Source organism: Mobula birostris, chromosome 18 (assembly GCF_030028105.1).
Source record: "Mobula birostris isolate sMobBir1 chromosome 18, sMobBir1.hap1, whole genome shotgun sequence".
Lineage (NCBI taxonomy): Eukaryota > Metazoa > Chordata > Chondrichthyes > Myliobatiformes > Myliobatidae > Mobula > Mobula birostris.
Genome location: NC_092387.1, coordinates 19,650,339 through 19,670,527, shown reverse-complemented (window position 1 = coordinate 19,670,527; position 20,189 = coordinate 19,650,339). Strand labels below are relative to the sequence as shown.

The 20,189-nt window shown below is 43.0% G+C and overlaps 1 protein-coding gene across 5 annotated transcripts in view; it reads left to right on the top strand.

Annotated features, from left to right (window-relative positions):
* znf592 (zinc finger protein 592) overlaps positions 1-20,189 on the top strand; it is a 201,639-nt gene that overhangs the window by 58,408 nt on the left and 123,042 nt on the right. For 2 of the 5 annotated variants that reach the window (XM_072282329.1, XM_072282330.1), the window contains exon 2: positions 14,731-14,938. The exons of the other annotated variants lie outside the window; for them this stretch is intronic. The gene's annotated coding sequence lies outside the window, so the exon portion shown is untranslated. The remainder of the gene's footprint in view (positions 1-14,730; positions 14,939-20,189) is intronic. 5 annotated transcript variants of the gene reach the window in all.

The following is a 20,189-nucleotide window of genomic DNA, read 5'->3' as shown; positions in this document are numbered from 1 at the left end:
AAGTACCCATTAAGCTCATCTGTCATTTCTTTGTCCCCCATTACTACCTCACCAGTTTCATTTTTCAGTTGTCCAGTATCAACTCTCACCTCCCTTTTATTCTTCATATAACTGGAAAAAAACTAGTATCCTGCTTTATATCATTGGCTAGTTTGCCCTCGTACTTCATATTCTCCCTTATAGCTTTTTTAGTTGCCTTTTGTTGGACTTTAAAAGCTCCTGATCATCCAACTTCCCACTCACAAGATGATACAATTTATATTGTATTTTATGTAGTTTAATCCAAAACTGAGATCTGTAATATAAATAAAGGGAAGTATGATGTGATGAATTGGTTATGGAGCTACTTTAGAAAGTATGATGTTGGCTGGCCAGGTATAGCAGTTGACCTAAACAAAAGAGAGCATTTCAAAGCTAGCAAATGAGAACTATGAAATTGACAGAATATTAAATAGGAGAGTAAGCTGTTGAAAAACATGAAAACAAGTGTTTATATAGGTGTAAATATAGATGAGGAAAGATCACCAAGGACACCAATACGGTAAAAACAGCCAAGAATGCCAGAGAACCAAGATAATTAGTGTAATTATGTTTTATATAAACAAGGCCAAGTGTCAGAGAAATTGGTGAAATTGATAGCCAATACATTCAAGCACTCAGTGATATTCATCTCACAGTTTTGAAAGGGGCGCATTGCTTTTCTGTTACAGATGCAGTTTCTAGAATGATAATCACTTGGAGCATAGTAAATGTGACTTCATTATTAAAGAAAGGAGCAAAAAAGCATGGATTTACCAAACTATTAATCTAATATAATGGTTTTCATTCTAAAAAAATTTAACTACAGGAGTCTTGTGGTGAGACTAGAGTTACGGTGGAGTTTTGGTATACTTGAAAGCAGACTTGACACAGGAAGTTAAAAAAAAGATGCTGAAAACTGGTTCCTGGGATAGCATACTTGCCTTATAAGAGATTGAATAAGCTAGGCCTGTTTTCCAACAATACACACAAAATGTTGGAGGAGTTCACAGGTCAGGCAGCATTTATAGAGGGAAATGAAGAGTCGGCATTTCAGGCCAAGGCCCTTCATCAGTATTCTTAAAATTTACTGAGTGGATGTAGGAAGGATTTTCCTTTGATGAATAAACTCTTCTCGGGATATATAATGCTGGCAGAGTTTTTCATCAAAGTGTCAGTTAAAATCGATGTCTGTACCTGGCTGGAAGCCCAAGAAGAGTTTATTCGTTATTTATGCCGGGAAAGCACTAGATCCAATTTTCCCCTGGTTTAGGTCTTAAAGCAGGGTTCACAGCATCAGAATAAAGGGTGACACAGATGAGGTCATTTATTGAAAAGGTGATACCTATCCCTGGGAATCTCAATCCTTGAGGGTTATGGAGTTTCAGTCATTGAATTCATTCAAAATGGGGATCAGTAGATTCCTGCAGACAGTGGATACTGCAAATGCTAGAGTCTGGAGCAAAAACAAATCAAACTGCTGGAGGAACTCTGCATGTTAAGCAGTATCTGTGGAAATAAAGGGATATTTTACATTTTTGTTTGAGACCCTGCATAAGGACTGTTGAAGGGAGATGGCCGGTGTAACAAGGAGTGAGGGTCTGGCAGGACATGGGTGGAGCCCGGTGAGGAGGGCGATGATGGACAGCTGGAGTCAGGTGGGGGAGGGGTGGAGTCAGGAGATAGTGGTTGGTGGTTTATAGGTAGGGAAGACAAGAAAAGAAGGGGAAAAGGGTAGCAGAGACCCAGGTGGGGAAGAGGATTGTGGAAGTAAAGGCAGAGGTTATCAGGTAGATGCTGCAACCTGGTAAGAAAGTGATAAGTAGAACTAGGTAAGGGAGGGAAGCATGGGGAATAAACCAAAGCAGTTTTGGGAAGGGACAGCCGAGAGGTAAAGTGTGTGAGTGATAGGCAGATGGAATCAGGTGACAGAGGTGAATGGAACAGGGTGATGGTGATGGCACTGACAGTGGTAGGGCTAATCAGAAGAAAAGAAAGCAGCACAGAGAGTGAATTTGAAAATAGAGTGCTCATACCTTTTGGTTGTAAACTGCAGCTCATTTAGTGTAGCTTCACACTAGTAGTGGACAAATTGAATGTGTAATTGTGATCTTGAATGTGTAGTTGGAGGGATCTTGAAATAATTGTTTCTATATACAGTACTGTGCAAAGGTCTTGGGCACATTATACAGAGCTGAAACTAACTTCCTCTGTCCACAGATGCTACCTGACTGGCTAAACACTGTATTGTGCTGTGCAAATATACTTGTATAGAGCTAGGGTACCTAAGATTTTTGCACTGTACTGTAGTAATTTTATGTATTGCACTGTACTGTTGCAAAAAAATCATGACATATGTAAGTGATGATAAACCTGGTTCTGATATGGGTCTCTATTGTGGACTGAGAGTGAGAAAGGGGCAGGGAGAGGGGAATCATGGTTGGGAAAGGGGGTGGGGAGGGGAGGGAGTGGGAAGCACCAGAGAGACATTCTGTGATGATTAATAAACCAGTTGTTTGGAATCAAATAACCTTGCCTGGTGTCTCAGGGTGTGTTTGCACCGGTGCCATTCTCCCGCTCTGGCACCTGTGCCGCGCACCCCTCCCACAGAGCTCCACCCTTCACCATTCCCAACATCCTTTGCTCCCACCAGATTTACAAACTCGCTGTCCGCTTCACGTTGACAAATACAGTACTGTACAAAAGTACTGTAAATGACATATGTAGCAGTCTAGTTGATGTTGGTTGCAGCAGAAATCAATCTTTCATGATGTAGAAGGTAGGGGCAAAAAACTGTTAAGACTGAATTATAAAGTGTAACTAGAGGTTTAGATTTGAGGTGAGCAGAATACATATCCTTTGTTTCATGACTTGGATATTCTGCAAATGGCATCGTCTGGCCCAAGTTAAAGTATAGAGATTTTAGAGCAAGAAAGCATAGTTTTCCTCTTAACTCTCTCTCTCTCGGCTCCAAATACTGGCCTTTTAATTGACCTTGTAGGGATCTTCCTAATGTCTATGGGTGAGGATGCAAATGAAATATTTTACATTATAATTCGTATTGTTCTTGTCCGCACAGTAACAGCTTAAAGCCATTCTTGTAATAGATCAAATTAATGACTTTTAGTTGACTGCAAGGTAAGATGACTATATGAACAATTTTGCATTCTAATCAAATCGCTCAAACAGTTGATTCAACATTAATCCAGGGCATCTTCGGCTGGCAAATCTTTGTGTATAAATAACTGAATTCCATCTGCACCTGGTACATACCTCCTATTTCCTAAGGCTGCGGTTAATCTTTCTCAATTTAATTAATTCAGAATTGTTCCCTGGGGAAGTAAGTGTGAGCTCCATGGAGAACAGGAAGTAATTCTCCATGTGGATTTGCCAATAATTTGTTTTTGCCACAGTAAAAATAAAATGAATGTTTTGCATCAGTGACCTGTCCAACCAATGGTATTGTTAGGTTTTATCATTATTTTGTAAGGAGAAAATTATTAGATAATTCTAATGATGCATGTCAATGCTGTGATTTTTTAAAAAATAGAAAATGCTGGAAACACTCATCAGGTTGAGCAGCATCTGTTTGGGGGTTGGGGGTGGGAAAGGAATAAAACAAGTGTAGCATTTTAGATCAGAAATCCTTTACCAGACTGGGATTTGAGGCTGTGTTGATGCCTTGAATGTCAAAAGGTAATGACTGTTCGCTGGTCTCCTTTTGGATTGCTGGTATCTAAGATGTTTAGCTGTCCTTATAAGGAATATGGGAAACAAATACTGTATAATCAGATTACATTGTGTTATTGTTTGCACTGATTTGAAGGAAATAAACATGCAGCTTATTGTACAAGGTAGTCTGAGTCAGTAGATTGTGAGTTCATGAATTATTGCAGATACTTAAGCCTGTCATTGAAGCTGATGTTTCATTTCATTGTTAAAGATATGTTATATTGATAGAATCACTTTTCACAATGGGATGTTTAAACCAAGGCTCTTCCACCTGTTTTTATGTTTTCATTGTGTGGTTACTCATTTTGGTATATTGTTAAGACTACCAGCTCCTGCCAGAGGTCTCATTTGACCTGGCAGCCAACCTTGTATAATAAGTACGTTTTCCGTGACTACTGGCTGTCATAGATATAAAAGTCCCTTTCTCGCATTCATTTGTTTAGTGTTTCCTTCTCTGTATTTTCTTAAAATGTTTATTTACTCTTGTTTCTTGCTCACAAGCACCGGGTAAGAGCAAGCTGACAGTCAATATGTTGCTGGTTTGAAGTGGGGTACAGGAAAAGGGAAACTGGATTTTGGTCTTCAGTCTAGGAAGAAATGAGGGATTGCTTAGTATCTAAATTTAGTATGGATTTGGCATAGTAGGAATTATTTGACTTTTTCTGTCTGTTTCTGTATATCCAAATTTACAAGGATTGACATCCCAAAACAATGGGTGGGGATAAATTTGTGATTTAAAGCATTTAACTGAAACAATCAAGTTAAGTTTGATACACTGGGAAAGGGTTTAGTTACAGTGTAATTCTCAAATTAACATGAAAATCCTACAAACAACAGATATTCTGCAGATGCTGGAAAGTCAAGCGAAAACACATAAAAGTTGCTGGTGAACGCAGCAGGCCAGGCAGCATCTCTAGGAAAAGGTGCAGTCGATGTTTCAGGCCGAGACCCTTCGTCAGGACCCATGAAAATCCTACAGCCTTGCAAGATTTTGTGACTATTGTCTGCTTGGGTTTAATTGGAATTTTACTGGATGTCCATAATTAAATACTCAAATTTCATTGGACTAAGAATAAAATATATACCATCCTTCCTTAATTTGAGTGTCACTGGCAAGTCCAGTTTTTATTGCTCAACCAAGAAGGTGATGGTGCCTCTTAATGTTGCTGTTGTAACTGCTTCTGTCGCCTTCCCTGGCAAAGTATCCCAGGGTCCTACCACAGCACTTCCAAAACAAAAGATTTGCCTTGCATATCACCTATTAAACTGTCTCTTCTCACCTTTAACCAATGCCTTCTAGTATTTTATATATCCACCCTGCAAAAAAGGCAGAATGAAAATGTGCATTATAGCAGAAGTACTTATGTCCAAATTGAACTCCAAATTTCCAACTAATATATATTCTGAAGTATCATTTGCCAGCTGCCTTTATCCAGAACTTCACTAATATTTGTGTTGTCTGCAAACATACTTATCAGGGACACCTTTTTTTTTAAATTTAGATAATTTATGTATGTGACAGATGACAGAGACCCCAACACACATACTTGCAGAACAAAGTTGGTTGCAGACCTCTTATCAGAGAAACACCCCTCCACTATTATCTTCTGTCTTCTATGATGACCCCCCCCCTTTCCCCTCCCCCCCCCCCACCACCCCACTGCACAAAGCCACACTGGCTTTCCCTAATGACTCCATGCTTTTTCAAATGTGATTAACTTATTTGTCTAAGAATCTTCTTCAGTAATTCTGCACCACTGGTATAAGGCTCACTGGCCTGTAAATTCCTTCTTGCTCTTCTTAAACATAAGAGCACCGTTATCCATTATCCACTCTTCTTGGACCTTATCCTTGGCTAAAGAGAACAGAAAAATATAAAGATCTGTCAAGGCCCCACTCATCTCCTCTCATGCTGCCCTTGATATCCTGGGATAGATTCCATCAGTCCCTGAGGCTTATCAACTGTAATGCTTCTCAATACATATAACTCCTTTGATATCAACAAATCCTAGAATATTAGCAAACCCCTCCTAAAGCTCGTCATCCACCTCTTTCTGGTGAATAGTGCTGTGAAGAATATCACCTAATTCCTCTCGTCCCACACATATTGTTAATTCCCTCTGAGTGGATCTACCATTTCCCTTTCTAAATAATTGCCCTGAATAGATGTATAATTCTCCTTAAGCCTACATGCCATTGTTATTTCATGGCTTCTCTTAGTTATTTAATTCCTTGTTTGAGTTCTTCTCTGCTTCCTTTGATCTCTCAGTGGTCTCGTCTGATTTCAGCTTTCTAAACTTTACATATACTTTTTTGGCTAAACTTAGAATATCTCGTGTCATCCCATGTTCCCAAAGTTTGCCATTTTAATCCTTCAGAGCCTCATGCCGGCCCAACCTTGAACCAGCTGACCTTTAAAAGATTCCCAGATTCCAGATGTGGAATTATCCTCTAACATCCTCTAACAGCCTCTCCTAATCTGCTTTCCCAGTTCTTGCCTAATATACACTTTCACCCATGGAGGTTGCGGATGTTGTTCCCTTATTCAAGAAAGGGAGTGGAAATAGCCCAGGAAATTATAAACCAGTGAGTCTTACTTCAGTGGTTGGTAGGTTGATGGAAAAGGTCCAGAGAGGCAGGATTTATGAACGTTTGGAGAGGCATAATACGATTCTATCATATTACTTCTTATCGTCTGTCGCTCCAAGGAGAAAAGGCCAAGTTCACTCAACCTATTTTCATCGTGCATGCTCCCCAATCTTGTAAATCTCCTCTGCACCCTTTCTAAAGTTTCCACATCCTTCCTGTAGTGAGGTGACTAGAAGTGAGCACAGTACTCCATGTGGGGTCTGACCAGGGTCCTATTTTGTCATAGTCTCGTGGCCTAAGGTAGAAGGAGTCAATTTTAGAAAACCTAGCACATTTTTTTTTCGACATAGTCCCCTCCTACATGTACACACTTAGTCCAGCGATCGTGGAGTATACGGATCCCTTCTTTGTGTTATGTACCCCGTAACTGGTTTGCCAAACCAGCAGAAATGGATCACTCAGTTGGAGTCTGGATTACTAGAACTACGAAAGTTTTATTAAAGAAACAAGCAACACAGTAATCGAAAGGATAATAAATGCAACAGTTCAGCAATGATAAACACACAGGTGCACAGAATTAAGATAACGGGATCAATCAAGCTCTATCGTTGTCTAGGGGTAAATGACCAATTTCAAAGTGAGACAAAGTTCAGTCCAATTTAGTTCAGTTCGCAGTAATCGTTGCCATGGCGATGGACAACGTGGGGGGGGAGGGAGAGAGAGAACGACTGATCATTCAGAAGGGCTTCCACTCACAGATCTGCGATATTGCTCACAAGCAGCTTTCGGGTGAGTCCTTTGTGATGTCACCTGGGGTCACCGACTGTGACCCCTCCTCCAGATGCGGTCGATCCTCTGCAGTTAACCCGGCACCCAAGCGAGGGTGGACACACACCGGGTTCCCGCTGATCGTACCTTTCCACCCTGTGTGTTTATGGCCCGGTACTTCCCACTGACTTGTGAGAGGCGCACCGCTTCCAGGGTCTCGTTACCTCGGGTGTCGTGTGTGTCCTGCCTTAGCGAACCTGTCCCTTTTTATCCCCCTGCTGGGGTATCGCCTGTCCATCACTTCAAACAGTTCAGGGTTCAAAGGGGGAGCCGATCTTGACAATACCCAGACTGATGGCTCTTTCATTAACACCTCCAAATGCTGCTTCATTGTTCCTTATCTCTCCCTCCCCTGAGGACAGGTGGCAGACCAACTGCTGATGCCACTGGTGCAAGCCCAGGGATATATGCGAGGGGTGATTGATAAGTTCGTGGCCTAAGGTAGAAGGAGTCAATTTTAGAAAACCTAGCACATTTTTTTTTCGACATAGTCCCCTCTTACATGTACACACTTAGTCCAGCGATCGTGGAGTATATGGATCCCTTCTTTGTAGTTGGCGTCATGGATGTCCAGAAGTGGTCCACAACAGGGGTGATTGATAAGTTAGTGGCCCAAGGTAGAAGAAGATGAATTATTAGCTTCAAACTTTCTGCATTTTCTCTCGAAGAGTTGAACTGCACATGCATGGACTGAGAGCTGTATAATTCATCTCCTTCTACCTTAGGCCACGAACTTATCAATCACCCCTCGTATTACTTCATAGTCATAGTCACAGTCATACTTTATAGATCCCGGGGGATCTCAGGAAGCAGCACCAATGTAGTCGTCAATGTAGCGAAGGAAAAGTTGGGGAGCAGTACCAGTATAGGTTTGGAGCATAAACTGTTCCACATAACCAACGAAGAGGCAGGCATAGCTGGGGCCTATGCGAGTGCCCATAGCTACACCCTTGGTGTGAGGAAAGTGGGAAGAGCCAAAAGAGAAGTTATTAAGTGTGGGTACCAGTTCTGCCAACCGGAGGAGGGTAGTGGTGGTGAGGAACTAGTGAGGTCTATTGTCCAGAAAGTAGTGGAGGGCTTTGAGGCCTTCTTGACGGGGAATAGAAGTGTATAAGGACTGGACATCCATAGTGAAAATGAAGCGGTTGGGACCGGGGAACTGGAAGTTATTGAAGAGGTGGAGGGCATAGGATGTATCCCGGATGTAGATGGGGAGGGACTGAACTATGGGTGACAAAATGGAGTCCAGGTAGGCAGATACAAGTTCGGTGGGACAGGAGCAGGCAGAAACTATGGGTCTACCGGGACAGTCAGGCTTGTAGATCTTGGGGAGGAGGTAAAACTGAGCGGTAGGGGATGTGGGGAATTATGAGTTTAGTGGCTGAGGATGGAAAGTCTCCGGAGTTGATCAGAGCGGTGATGGTACGGGAGACAATGGTTTGATGTCTTTTGGTGGGGTCCTGTTCCAGGGGTAAGTAAGAGGTGGTGTCAGAGAGCTGCCGTTTGGCCTCAGTGAGGTAGAGGTCCGTCCGCCAGACTACTATGGCACCACCTTTGTCAGTAGGTTTGATGGTGAGGTTGGGATTAGTGCGGAGAGAGTGGAGGGCAGTGCGTTCAGAGGGAGTGAGGTTGGATGCCTACCTGGACTCCATTTTGTCACCCATAATTCAGTCCCTCCCCACCTACATCCAGGATACATCCCATGCCCTCCACCGCTTCAATAACTTCCAGTTCCCCAGTCCCAACCGCTTCATTTTCACTATGGATGTCCAATCCTTATACACCTCCATTCCCAATCAAGAAGTCCTCAAAGTCCTCCTCTACTTTCTGGACAATAGACCTCACCAGTTCCCCACCACCACTACCCTCCTCCGGTTGGCGGAACTAGTACTCACACTTAATAACTTCTCTTTTGGATCTTCCCACTTTCTTCAGACCAAGGGTGTAGCTATGGCCACTCGCATGGGCCCCAGCTATGCCTGCCTCTTCGTTGGTTATGTGGAACAGTCTGTGTTCCAAATCTTTTCTGGTGCTGCTTCCTGCACCCATGCTGAGCTCGTCAATTTCATCGACTTTAATTCAAACTTCCACCCAGCCCTCAAATTCGCTTGGTCTATCTCGGACACTTCTCTCCCCTTTCTCGATGTCTCGGTCTCCATCTCTGGAGACAGACTGTCCACTGACATCTTCTACAAGCCCACTGACTCTCATAACTACCTCGACCGTACCTCTTCCCACCCTGCCACATACAAAAATACCATTCCCTATTCCCAGTTCCTCCGTTTCCGCAGCATCCGCTCCCAGGATGAGGCTTGCCATTCCAGGACATCTCAAATGTCCTCTTTCTTTAAGGATCGTGGTTTCCCTTCTGCAGTCATCAATGATGCCCTCACCCGTATCTCCTCCATTTCCCACACTTCGGCCCTCACCCTATCCTCCCGCCACCACAACAGGGACAGAGTTCCCCTTGCCCTCACCTACCACCCCACTAACCTCCAGATCCAGCACATTATCCTTCACAACTTCTGCCATCTTCAACAGGACCCCACCACGAAGCACATCTTTCCCTCTCCACCCCTCTCCGCTTTCTGTAGGGATCGGTCCCTCCGCGACTCCCTGATCCACATGTCCCACCCGGCACTTATCCCTGTAAGCGTAACTGCTACACCTGTCCCTTCACCTCCTCTCTTGCCACCATGCAGGGCCCCAAACAGTCCTTCCAGGTGAGGCAACACTTCACTTGTGAGTCTGTTGGGGTCATCTATTGCATCCATTGCTCCCTACATCGGTGAAACCCGACGCAGATTGGGGGAACCGCTTCGTCGAGCATCTCCGCTCCGTCTGCCACAACAGACAGGATCTCCCGGTTACCACCCACTTCAACTCTGCTTCACATTCCCATTCGGATATGTCCATACATGACCTTCTCTACTGCTATGATGAGGCTGAACTCAGGTTGGAGGAGCAACACCTTGTATACCATCTGGGTAGTCTCCAGCCCCTTGGTATGAACATTGAATTCTCCAACTTCTGGTAATTCCCTCCCCCTCTCTTCCCCTATCCCTATTTCACTCTGCCCCCTCCCCCAGCTGCCTATCACCTCCCTCATGGTTCCGCTTCCTTCTACTACCCATTGTGCTTTCCCCTATTCCTTGTTCACCTTTCCTGCCTGTCCCCCCCCCCGCTTCCCCTCCTCCACCCCTTTATCTTTCCCCTTACTGGTTTTTCACCTGGAATCTACCAGCCTTCTCCTTCCCACCCTCCCCCCACCTTCTTTATAGGGCCTCTGCCCCTTCCCTCAACAGTCCTGATGAAGGGTTCCGGCCCGAAACATTGACTGATCATTTCCACGGATGCTGCCCGACCTGCTGAGTTCCTCCAGCTGAGTGTTGCTTTGACCCCAGCATCTGCAGAGTATTTTTTTTTTATTAAACTAGAACAAGTGCAGAAAAGATATATTAAGTTGTTGCCTGGACATGGGGACCTGAGTTACCAGGACTTTATTCCCTGGAATATGGGAGATTGCGCAAGTACCCCAATAGAGGTAAGTATGAGGAGCAAAATCAACCTAAAAGCACATATCATCAACATGAGATTCTGCAGATGCTGGATTTCCAGAGCAACACATACAAAATGATGGATGAACTTGGGTCAGACATCATCTATGGAAACAGTCTCTGTTTCAGCTCAAAACTCTGCCCTGGATGGGTCCCAAGCCTGGCTGAGAAAGGGTTGGGCATGTGGCTAGCAACCCCATCCTGCAAAAACCCAGTGCTACAGAAATGCTAACTGAAGCTCCAAAGACCTCAAGGACTCTGGTGAGCTGCTTTCAGCAGCCTGTGCTCCATTAGGGGTGAGGGGCTTAAGTAAAAGTCACTAAGTTTCGGGCCAAGAACTTTTATCAGGTCTCGGCCTGAAATGTTCACTGTTTATTCATTTCCATTGATGCTGCCCGACCTGCTGAGGGTGTGCTAGAAAAAGGATTGCATAGGTTGAAAATTAGAGATGAAAGATTTAAAAGGGATGTCGAGAGCTGCTGCTTCACGCAAAGGGTGATGTGAATTTGCAGTGAATGTCAGAAATAGTGATTGAGGTAGGCATATGGGCAACATTCAAAAGCCATCTAGATATATGGATGGGAGAAGTTTAGAGGGCTGTGGACCAAATGTAGGCAGTTGGGATTAGCTCACTGGGCGACACAATCAGAATGGATGAGTTAGGCCGAAGGCCTTGTTTCCATGCTCTAACTCTGACCATGACTTCCATAAATTATGTGGAAGTGGATTTCTTGACTATCTCAGATATCACAGATGAAACAGCGGTAAGAGTAGAAGATTAAATGGACTTTAGGAAAAACCTTTGCAGAGGTGACTGAACAATTTGGCAGCTGCAGTACAGGCAGACGGATCACAGAATTAGAGGGGAAATAGTGAACAAATTGAAGAAATGTGTCTATGTAAATATTTACAGTAGATTCTAACAATCTTGTAGAATGAAGCTAACATTGCATAAAAAGAGGAAATGTAATGTAGATCAAAGGAAATAATAACAGCATTGATCAGCCTCTCCTAACCTATGGTGTGCATTTAAGAAGACATATAACGGGAAAGATGGAATTGAGTTAGAAAAGGGAACTAACTGAGTACATCGTGAGAAGTAATTCTGAGGGACTAAGTGCCATAGAACAATAGGTAGAAGTGGAGAAACTGGTTTGACAGTGTAAGTGTAAAGAGTGAGCCTAAGGGGAAAATGGCACGACAAGGCTATGGATCACAGCTGGTGAATTAAAGCAGCAGAAAATCATTATAGGTGGAGCGGAAAGCATTAGGCAAACAGTTGAAGGAAGTGGTATTGTCATGGTCAGCACAATGCTTGATGTAGTGGGATAAATATTTAATTTATTGGGAAGTATTTTGTTGATTTGTACATTGACTAGACTTTCTTGTTTATAAGTGCTTTGGAGTTTAACTTGACCAAGAATTTTCAAGGTAATGTATTTTTAAAATTACAATTTTTATTCACAATTAACCTGTACAATTGTTTCTGGATTGTAATGTATAAGACTCTGTTAGTGATATTGTCCCCCTAGCAAACTAAAATTCCAAGTTCAAAAAAAGTTCAAAATACATACTGTGTATGTCACCATATACAACCCAAGTTCATTTTCCTCTGGGCATGCTCAGCAAATCTACAGAATAGTAACTATAACAGAATTAATGGGAGATCAATCAGAGTGCAGAAGACAATAAACTGTGCAAATGTAAATATAAATAAATAACAATAAGTAACAAGGACATGAAATAACAAAATAACAATAACAGGAGCCCTTAAAATGAGAGCATAGGTTGTGAGAACATCTCAATGGATGGGCAATTGAATGTATGGCCCATTGTTCAAGAGCCTGATGGTTGTGGGTAGTAACTGTTCTTGAACCTAGTGGTACAAGTCTTAAGGCTCTTGTACCTGTTGGTAGCAGCGAGAAAAGAGCATGGCCTGGGTGGTGAGGATCTCTGATGATGGATGCTACCTTTCTATGAAAGCATTTCATATAGATGTGCTCAATGGTTGGGAGGGTTTTACCTATGATTTATTTGCTGGGCTGAATCCAATACATTTTGTAGGATTTTCTGTTCAAATACATTGGTGTTTCCATACCAGGCTGTGATGCAGCTAGTCAATACACTCCACTACACATCTATAGAAGTTTGTCAAAGTTTCAGATGTCATGCGGAATCTCCGCAGATTCTACTAACCTATAGCATACTAGACCTGGAGTGAGAGTTTAAGACAATTTACATTAATGACCTGAGGAAGGTCCAAAATACAAGGTTTCCAAGTTTTCCAATTAAATGAAAATTCATATAATCGTCATTCTACAGTGGGATATAGATTGAGTAATTGGGCTAAAACCTGGCAAATGCTGTTTTTAATGTACTGAGTCTGAGGGCATGCATTTTAGTAAGAGGAATCAAAAGGTAGATTCGTAAGAAAAAAAGTAGAGACCAAATATGTGAAGTTCAAAGGATCAAGGTGTTCCAGTATATATATATATATATATAAAAATAAGTAATGCAAAGAGAGGGAAAAATATTGGGGTAGTGTTCATGGGTTCATTGTCCATTCAGAAATCTGGCAGATCAGAAATAATATCTCCACGCTGATGATCAGCACAGCAACCTCAAGGATGCATGCTTAGCCCACTGCTCTACTTACTCTCTCTACACCCATGATTGTATGGCTAGGCACAGCTCAAACACCATTAGTAGATATGCTGACAACATGAAGATTGTTGATAGAATTTCAAATGGTGACAAGGAGGCGTACAGGAGTGAGATAGATCAGCTGGTTGAGTGGTGTCGCAGCAACAAACTTGTACTCAGCATCAGTAAGATCAAGGGATTGATTGTAGGCTTCAGGAGTGGGAAGTTGAGGGAACACACCAGTCCTCATCGAGGGATCAAAAGTAGAAAGAATGAGCAGTTTCAAGTTCCTGGGTGTCAACGTTTCTGAGGATCTATCCTGATCCCAATATATTGATGCAGTTACAAAGACGGCGCGATGGCTGCTATATTTTATTAGGAGTTTAAGGAGAATTGGTATGTCACCAAAGACACTCACAAATTTCTACAGATGGACAGTGGAGAACATTTTAACTGGTTGCATCATGGTCTGGTGTGGAGGGGCCACTGAACAAGATCAGAAAAAGCTGCAGAAAGTTGAAACACAGCCAGCTCCATCATGGGCACTAGCCTTCCCAGCATCCAGGACATCTCCTAAAGGCGATGCTTCAAAAAAGCAGCATTCTTCATTAAGGACCCTCATTACGCAAGATATGCTTTCTTGTTGCTACCATCAAAGAGGAGGTACAGGAATCTGAAGATGCACACGATGTTTCAGGAACAGCTTCTTCCTAAAGTACATGAATCACAAAAAATTGATATGTAAGTTCACCAAGTAGTTAAGAAGATAACTGGCATGTTTGCATTATTGTGAGAATAGGATGGTATTGTTATAGCTGCATATGCTATTAGTGAAGTCACACCTGAAAAGATTGTGCACAGTTTTGATACCCTTGTGTGAAAAAGGATATTGTAGATCTGGAGGCAATCCAGAGGTGATTCATTGGGGATGAGAAAGTTTTTCTATCAAGAGAGTCTGGGTAGTTTGAGTATTCCATGAAGTTAGAAGAATGAGGGGTGACCTTATTCAAACATACCAGTTCCTAATGGGTGGGGCTTGATAAGGTAGATGTTGAGATGGTTTCACTAGTGGGGGAGTCACAAGCAATGAGACTTGGCTACAAAATAAGAACCAAATCATTTAAAACTGAGCTGCTTAGAATTTTTTCCTGAGTGAGAGAAATCTCTAGAAACCTCTGCCCCTGCGGGTGGTGGTACCAGATCAGTAGATATATTTATGATGGAGATAAATAGTTGAACAGTGACGGTATGTGGGAAGCTGGTATTGAAGGGGAGATGAGATCCGCACAAACCAGCCACAATTGTACTTATTAGTGGGACAGGCTTAAAGGACTTAACGCTACTATATGTTTATGTCTTAAAGGGTGGTGTAAAATTTCTGAACAATTTGCCCCAGACCTTTTAGTTATGGTGCAGTCAGAGAATGGAGTGAGGAGTAAATGGAACACAGATGATGGAAGCAACACACATCAAAGTTGCTGGTGAACGCAGCAGGCCAGGCAGCATCTGTAGGAAGAGGTGCAGTCAACGTTTCAGGCCGAGACCCTTCGTCAGGACTAACTGAAGGAAGAGTGAGTAAGGGATTTGAAAGTTGGAGGGGGAGGGGGAGATCCAAAATGATAGGGGGGGAGGGGGGAGGCTGGGGGTGTCAATGGAGAGGGGAGATCTTTCTAATCTCCCCCTCCCCCCTCTGATCCCAGCTCTCATCCGTGCCGGGTCTTTACCATCCCCTCCGACCTTCAACTGTCGGAGGCAAAACGCTCTGTTCTCAGTAAGGGCCTCACGTTTGTCCCCCTTCGCCCACACCTCAGCGAGTTTCGTGTTCGCCATGATGCGGAACTTTTCTTCCGCCGTCTCCGTCTCCGAGCCTACTTCTTCGGCAAGGACTCTTCCACCCCCATTGATGACCCCTTCTCCCGTCTTCAACCCTCCTCTTCTTCATGGACACCCCGCTCTGGTCTTCTGCCTGCTCTGGATCTCTTTATCGCTAATTGCCAACGGGACATCAACCGTCTCGACTTCACCGCACCTTGTCCCCATTCCAACCTCAATCCTTCGGAATGCTCTGCTCTCCACTCCCTCCGCACTAATCCTAACATTATTAAACCCGCCGATAAGGGGGGTGCTGTTGTAGTCTGGCGTACTGACCTCTACCTTGCTGAGGCACAGCGACAACTCGTGGATACCTCCTCTTATTTACCCCTCGATCGTGACCCCACTAAGGAGCACCAGGCCATTGTCTCCCACACCATCACCGACTTTATCCGCTCAGGGGATCTCCCATCCACTGCTACCAACCTTATAGTTCCCACACCTTGCACTTCCTGTTTCTACCTCCTACCCAAGATCCACAAACCTGCCTGTCCTGGCCGACCTATTGTCTCAGCTTGCTGCTGCCCCACTGAACTCGTTTCTGCATACCTCGAGACGGTTTTATCACCCCTTGTTCAATCGCTTCCGACCTATGTTCGTGACACTTCTCACGCTCTTAAACTTTTCGATGATTTTAAGTTCCCTGGCCCCCACCGCTTTATTTTCACCATGGATGTCCAGTCCTTATATACTTCCATCCCCCATCAGGAAGGTCTCAAAGCTCTACGCTTCTTTTTGGATTCCAGACCTAATCAGTTCCCCTCTACCACCACTCTGCTCCGTCTAGCGGAATTAGTCCTTACTCTTAATAATTTCTCCTTTGGCTCCTCCCACTTCCTCCAAACTAAAGGTGTAGCTATGGGCACCCGTATGGGTCCTAGCTATGCCTGCCTTTTTGTTGGGTTTGTGGAACAATCTATGTTCCGTGCCTATTCTGGTATCTGTGCCCCACTTTTCCTTCGCTACATCGACGACTGCATTGGCGCTGCTTCCTGCACGCATGCAGAACTCGTTGACTTTATTAACTTTGCCTCCAACTTTCACCCTGCCCTCAAGTTTACCTGGTCCATTTCCGACACCTCCCTCCCCTTTCTAGATCTTTCTGTCTCTGTCTCTGTCTCTGGAGACAGCTTATCCACTGATGTCTACTATAAGTCTACTGACTCTCACAGCTATCTGGACTATTCCTCTTCTCACCCTGTCTCTTGCAAAAACTTCTCGCAATTCCTCCGTCTCCGCCGCATCTGCTCTCAGGATGAGGCTTTTCACTCTAGGACAAGGGAGATGTCTTCCTTTTTTAAAGAAAGGGGCTTCCCTTCCTCCACTATCAACTCTGCTCTTAAACGCATCTCCCCCATTTCACATACATCTGCTCTCACTCCATCCTCCCGCCACCCCACTAGGAATAGGGTTCCCCTTGTCCTCACCTACCACCCCACCAGCCTCCGGGTCCAACATATTATTCTCTGTAACTTCCGCCACCTCCGACGGGATCCCACCACTAAGCACGTCTTTCCCTCCCCCCCCCCGCATTCCACAGGGATCACTCCCTGCGCAACTCCCTTGTCCATTCGTCCCCCCCATCCATCCCCACTGATCTCCCTCCTGGCACTTATCCGTGTAAGCGGAACAAGTGCTACACATGCCCTTACACTTCCTCCCTTACCACCATTCAGGGCCCCAAACAGTCCTTCCAGGTGAGGCAACACTTCACCTGTGAGTCGACTGGGGTGATATACTGCGTCCGGTGCTCCCGATGTGGCCTTTTATATATTGGCGAGACCCGACGCAGACTGGGAGACCGCTTTGCTGAACATCTACGCTCTGTCCGCCAGAGAAAGCAGGATCTCCCAGTGGCCACACATTTTAATTCCACATCGCATTCCCATTCTGACATGTCTATCCACGGCCTCCTCTACTGTAAAGATGAAACCACACTCAGGTTGGAGCAACAACACCTTATATTCCGTCTGGGTAGCCTCCAACCTGATGGCATGAACATCGACTTCTCTAACTTCCGCTAAGGCCCCACCTCCCCCTCGTACCCCATCTGTTACTTATTTTTATGCACACATTCTTTCTCTCACTCTCCTTTTTCTCCCTCTGTCCCTCTGAATATACCTCTTGCCCATCCTCTGGATTCCCCCCCCCCCCTTCTTTCTTCCCGGACCTCCTGTCCCATGATCCTCTTGTATCCCCTTTTGCCTATCACCTGTCCAGCTCTTGGCTCTATCCCTCCCCCTCCTGTCTTCTCCTATCATTTTGGATCTCCCCCTCCCCCTCCAACTTTCAAATCCCTTACTCACTCTTCCTTCAGTTAGTCCTGACGAAGGATCTCGGCCTGAAACGTCGACTGCACCTCTTCCTACAGATGCTGCCTGGCCTGCTGCGTTCACCAGCAACTTTAATGTGTGTTGCTTGAATTTCCAGCATCTGCAGAATTCCTGTTGTTTACAGATGATGGAAGTTATAAGCAACAATCCTCAAAATTGACAGTATGATATGTTGCCTACCAATGCAAGTGTAAGAGGAAACTTAAATCACCTTGGAAAAGATTCAGGAAAGGGTCGGAGGCTTTAATAAATAGAAGTATTCTGGAAGAAACTTGTTGAAATTATTCTATAACAGACCAAAGAAGTATTTGTCAGAGCTATGCCACATTGACCATAACTGAAGGCAAAACCAAATGCTGAAAATAAAAGAGAGGTAAATTGGAGATACATTGGAGCAGAAAAAAAAGTTAGTGTATCTGACTAAAAAGCATTCAATATACGAATGGGAGTTATAGAATTACATTGAATTTTGGACTTGCATTCAGTTTGGGTAGTATGAAATGGTGCCTGTTGCTGAGTCAATGCTGCAAAATGCTTAGGGCTGAGAAATCTATCTTAGAGGACAAAGTCCCTTCAGTAAAGAAAATGATACATTAAAGTATGCTGTGGAGAATTTGGCATAAGGATATAATGGACGCTGTTTATAAGTATCAGCTAAGAGATCTAGAATGTATAAATGCAAAGATTAGTTACGTATATGGTTTTGGCAGAGTAGTTTCAATGAGTGTTTTAACTTTAATGAAGGTTAGGAAGAGCAGACTAGAAGGTCATAATTTTTTTTAAGTCTGGTGATGGATCAGCCATATTGGTTTACTAAGTTTTGTTTTAATTAGAAATCTAACTGAGCATAAACATTGAACCAGCAGCAATTAAATGTGATCACATTTGTTGCTGTGTTTGAAAGAGAGTAATACAAACAAGTGATGAGATTGTAGAAATAAGGAAGGCTGTCTTCTATTAGATAAGGCAGAGACAGTTCACTGTAAACTGTGCAAGTTCATTAAATGGCTAACTGGGAGTTGCTTCACCAAAAAAATGATATGGAACCAGTCTGGACCTTTTTGAGTAAGGGGACTATAGGTCAAAAAAATCTGCAGATGACAAAAGGGAAACCAATAGCACAAAACGTACGTTAATGCAAAATGTAATGGTGATAGAGAGAACAAAAGGAAAATGTGTATCAAATTAGAAAGATCTGCAGAAAAACGGAATGGAAAGAAAATTGCATGGTATGTCAAAACACAAACCAAGTTGTTTATATTCACCAAGATAATGGTTAGGAAGAAAATTGGCCTCATGAAATTTGATAAGAGTACATGAAACTAAAGAAATAGTGGATATTGAATATGTGAATCAATTTTTAACATTAAGGAAGGTGTTATCATCCTGGATATTCCAGGGAAATACTGAATTGAAAATGAGAACTCACATCAATAAAATAATATTGTTGTGTACTATCATAGAATTGAAGGCCTATTTAGTGATTTGATACCTCTGTCATTGGGAGGACGTACACAAGCCTTGAAGACTCAGACTCAATCACTTAGGCAAAGCTTCTTCCCCTCCACCATTAGATTTCTGAACGGACTGTGAACACTGCCTTGTTATTCCTGTTTCACATTCACATTTTTTGATGTGATAGCAAATTTTACATATCAAAGTCAGTGATGATCTGATTCTGATATGGAAATTGTAAAATCAGAGGGAGACAAGATAATCGGCAGTTACTCTAATTATCAGAACATAACTGATGATTTGTGATCTGTCTTTGACTATGCCATATTTATTAAAAGCAAATAATGGAAAGGAAATCCAAGTTTTATACTAATTTTATATGGACAACATAAAGAAACACTGCTGATTCAAGTATAAAATAACAAAAATATTAGTAGGTTAAGTGATTTGGACAAAGTGGTGGTAAACAGAACTCTTATACACTCCTAATATGAAGTCATCCAATTTGGACCTTAGAAGGATAGAGCAGAATTTTCCAAATAAGGGAACATGATGGTGTAAAGCATGTTGTCTGTCTATATGTGTAGTTCATTATAATCTTCTGAATGGAGAACAGCAACTCCCCCAAGCTATGGAATGATCTGATGTGCTCAAGATACAAGGCGAATTTTTAATAAATCTGTAGCTGCTGGACACCTAAAACAAAAATGGGAAGTGCTGGAAGAAGTCAGCAGATCTGGCCGCATCTCTTGACAAGGAAACAGTAAACATTTCACTTTCAAGGCTTTTTAGAACCGAGAAAAGATTTTTTATAGTTTACAATGTGAAGGTGTACTAATTCAGTGAATGCAAGAAAGTTATTCTCACAGACAGAAGTCCATGAAATGATGGTGTAAACCCAAATATTTTCAGGAGTGAAGTTTAGTAACATACAAGTGGTGATAGTACTTTGGAATGCCGTTTTGCAAATGATAATTGATGTTACAATTGCTTGTTTTAAATCTAAGAGTTTTGTTGACTATGAATGTTAAAGGAATGGAAGAAAAGTGGACGAATGAATTTTTGTCACAAATGAGCTGTGATCTCATTAAATGGTAGAACAAACTTGAGGGCCGGATTGCTCAGTCTTGTTCCTTTGCTCATGGTTCAAATTACATGTACA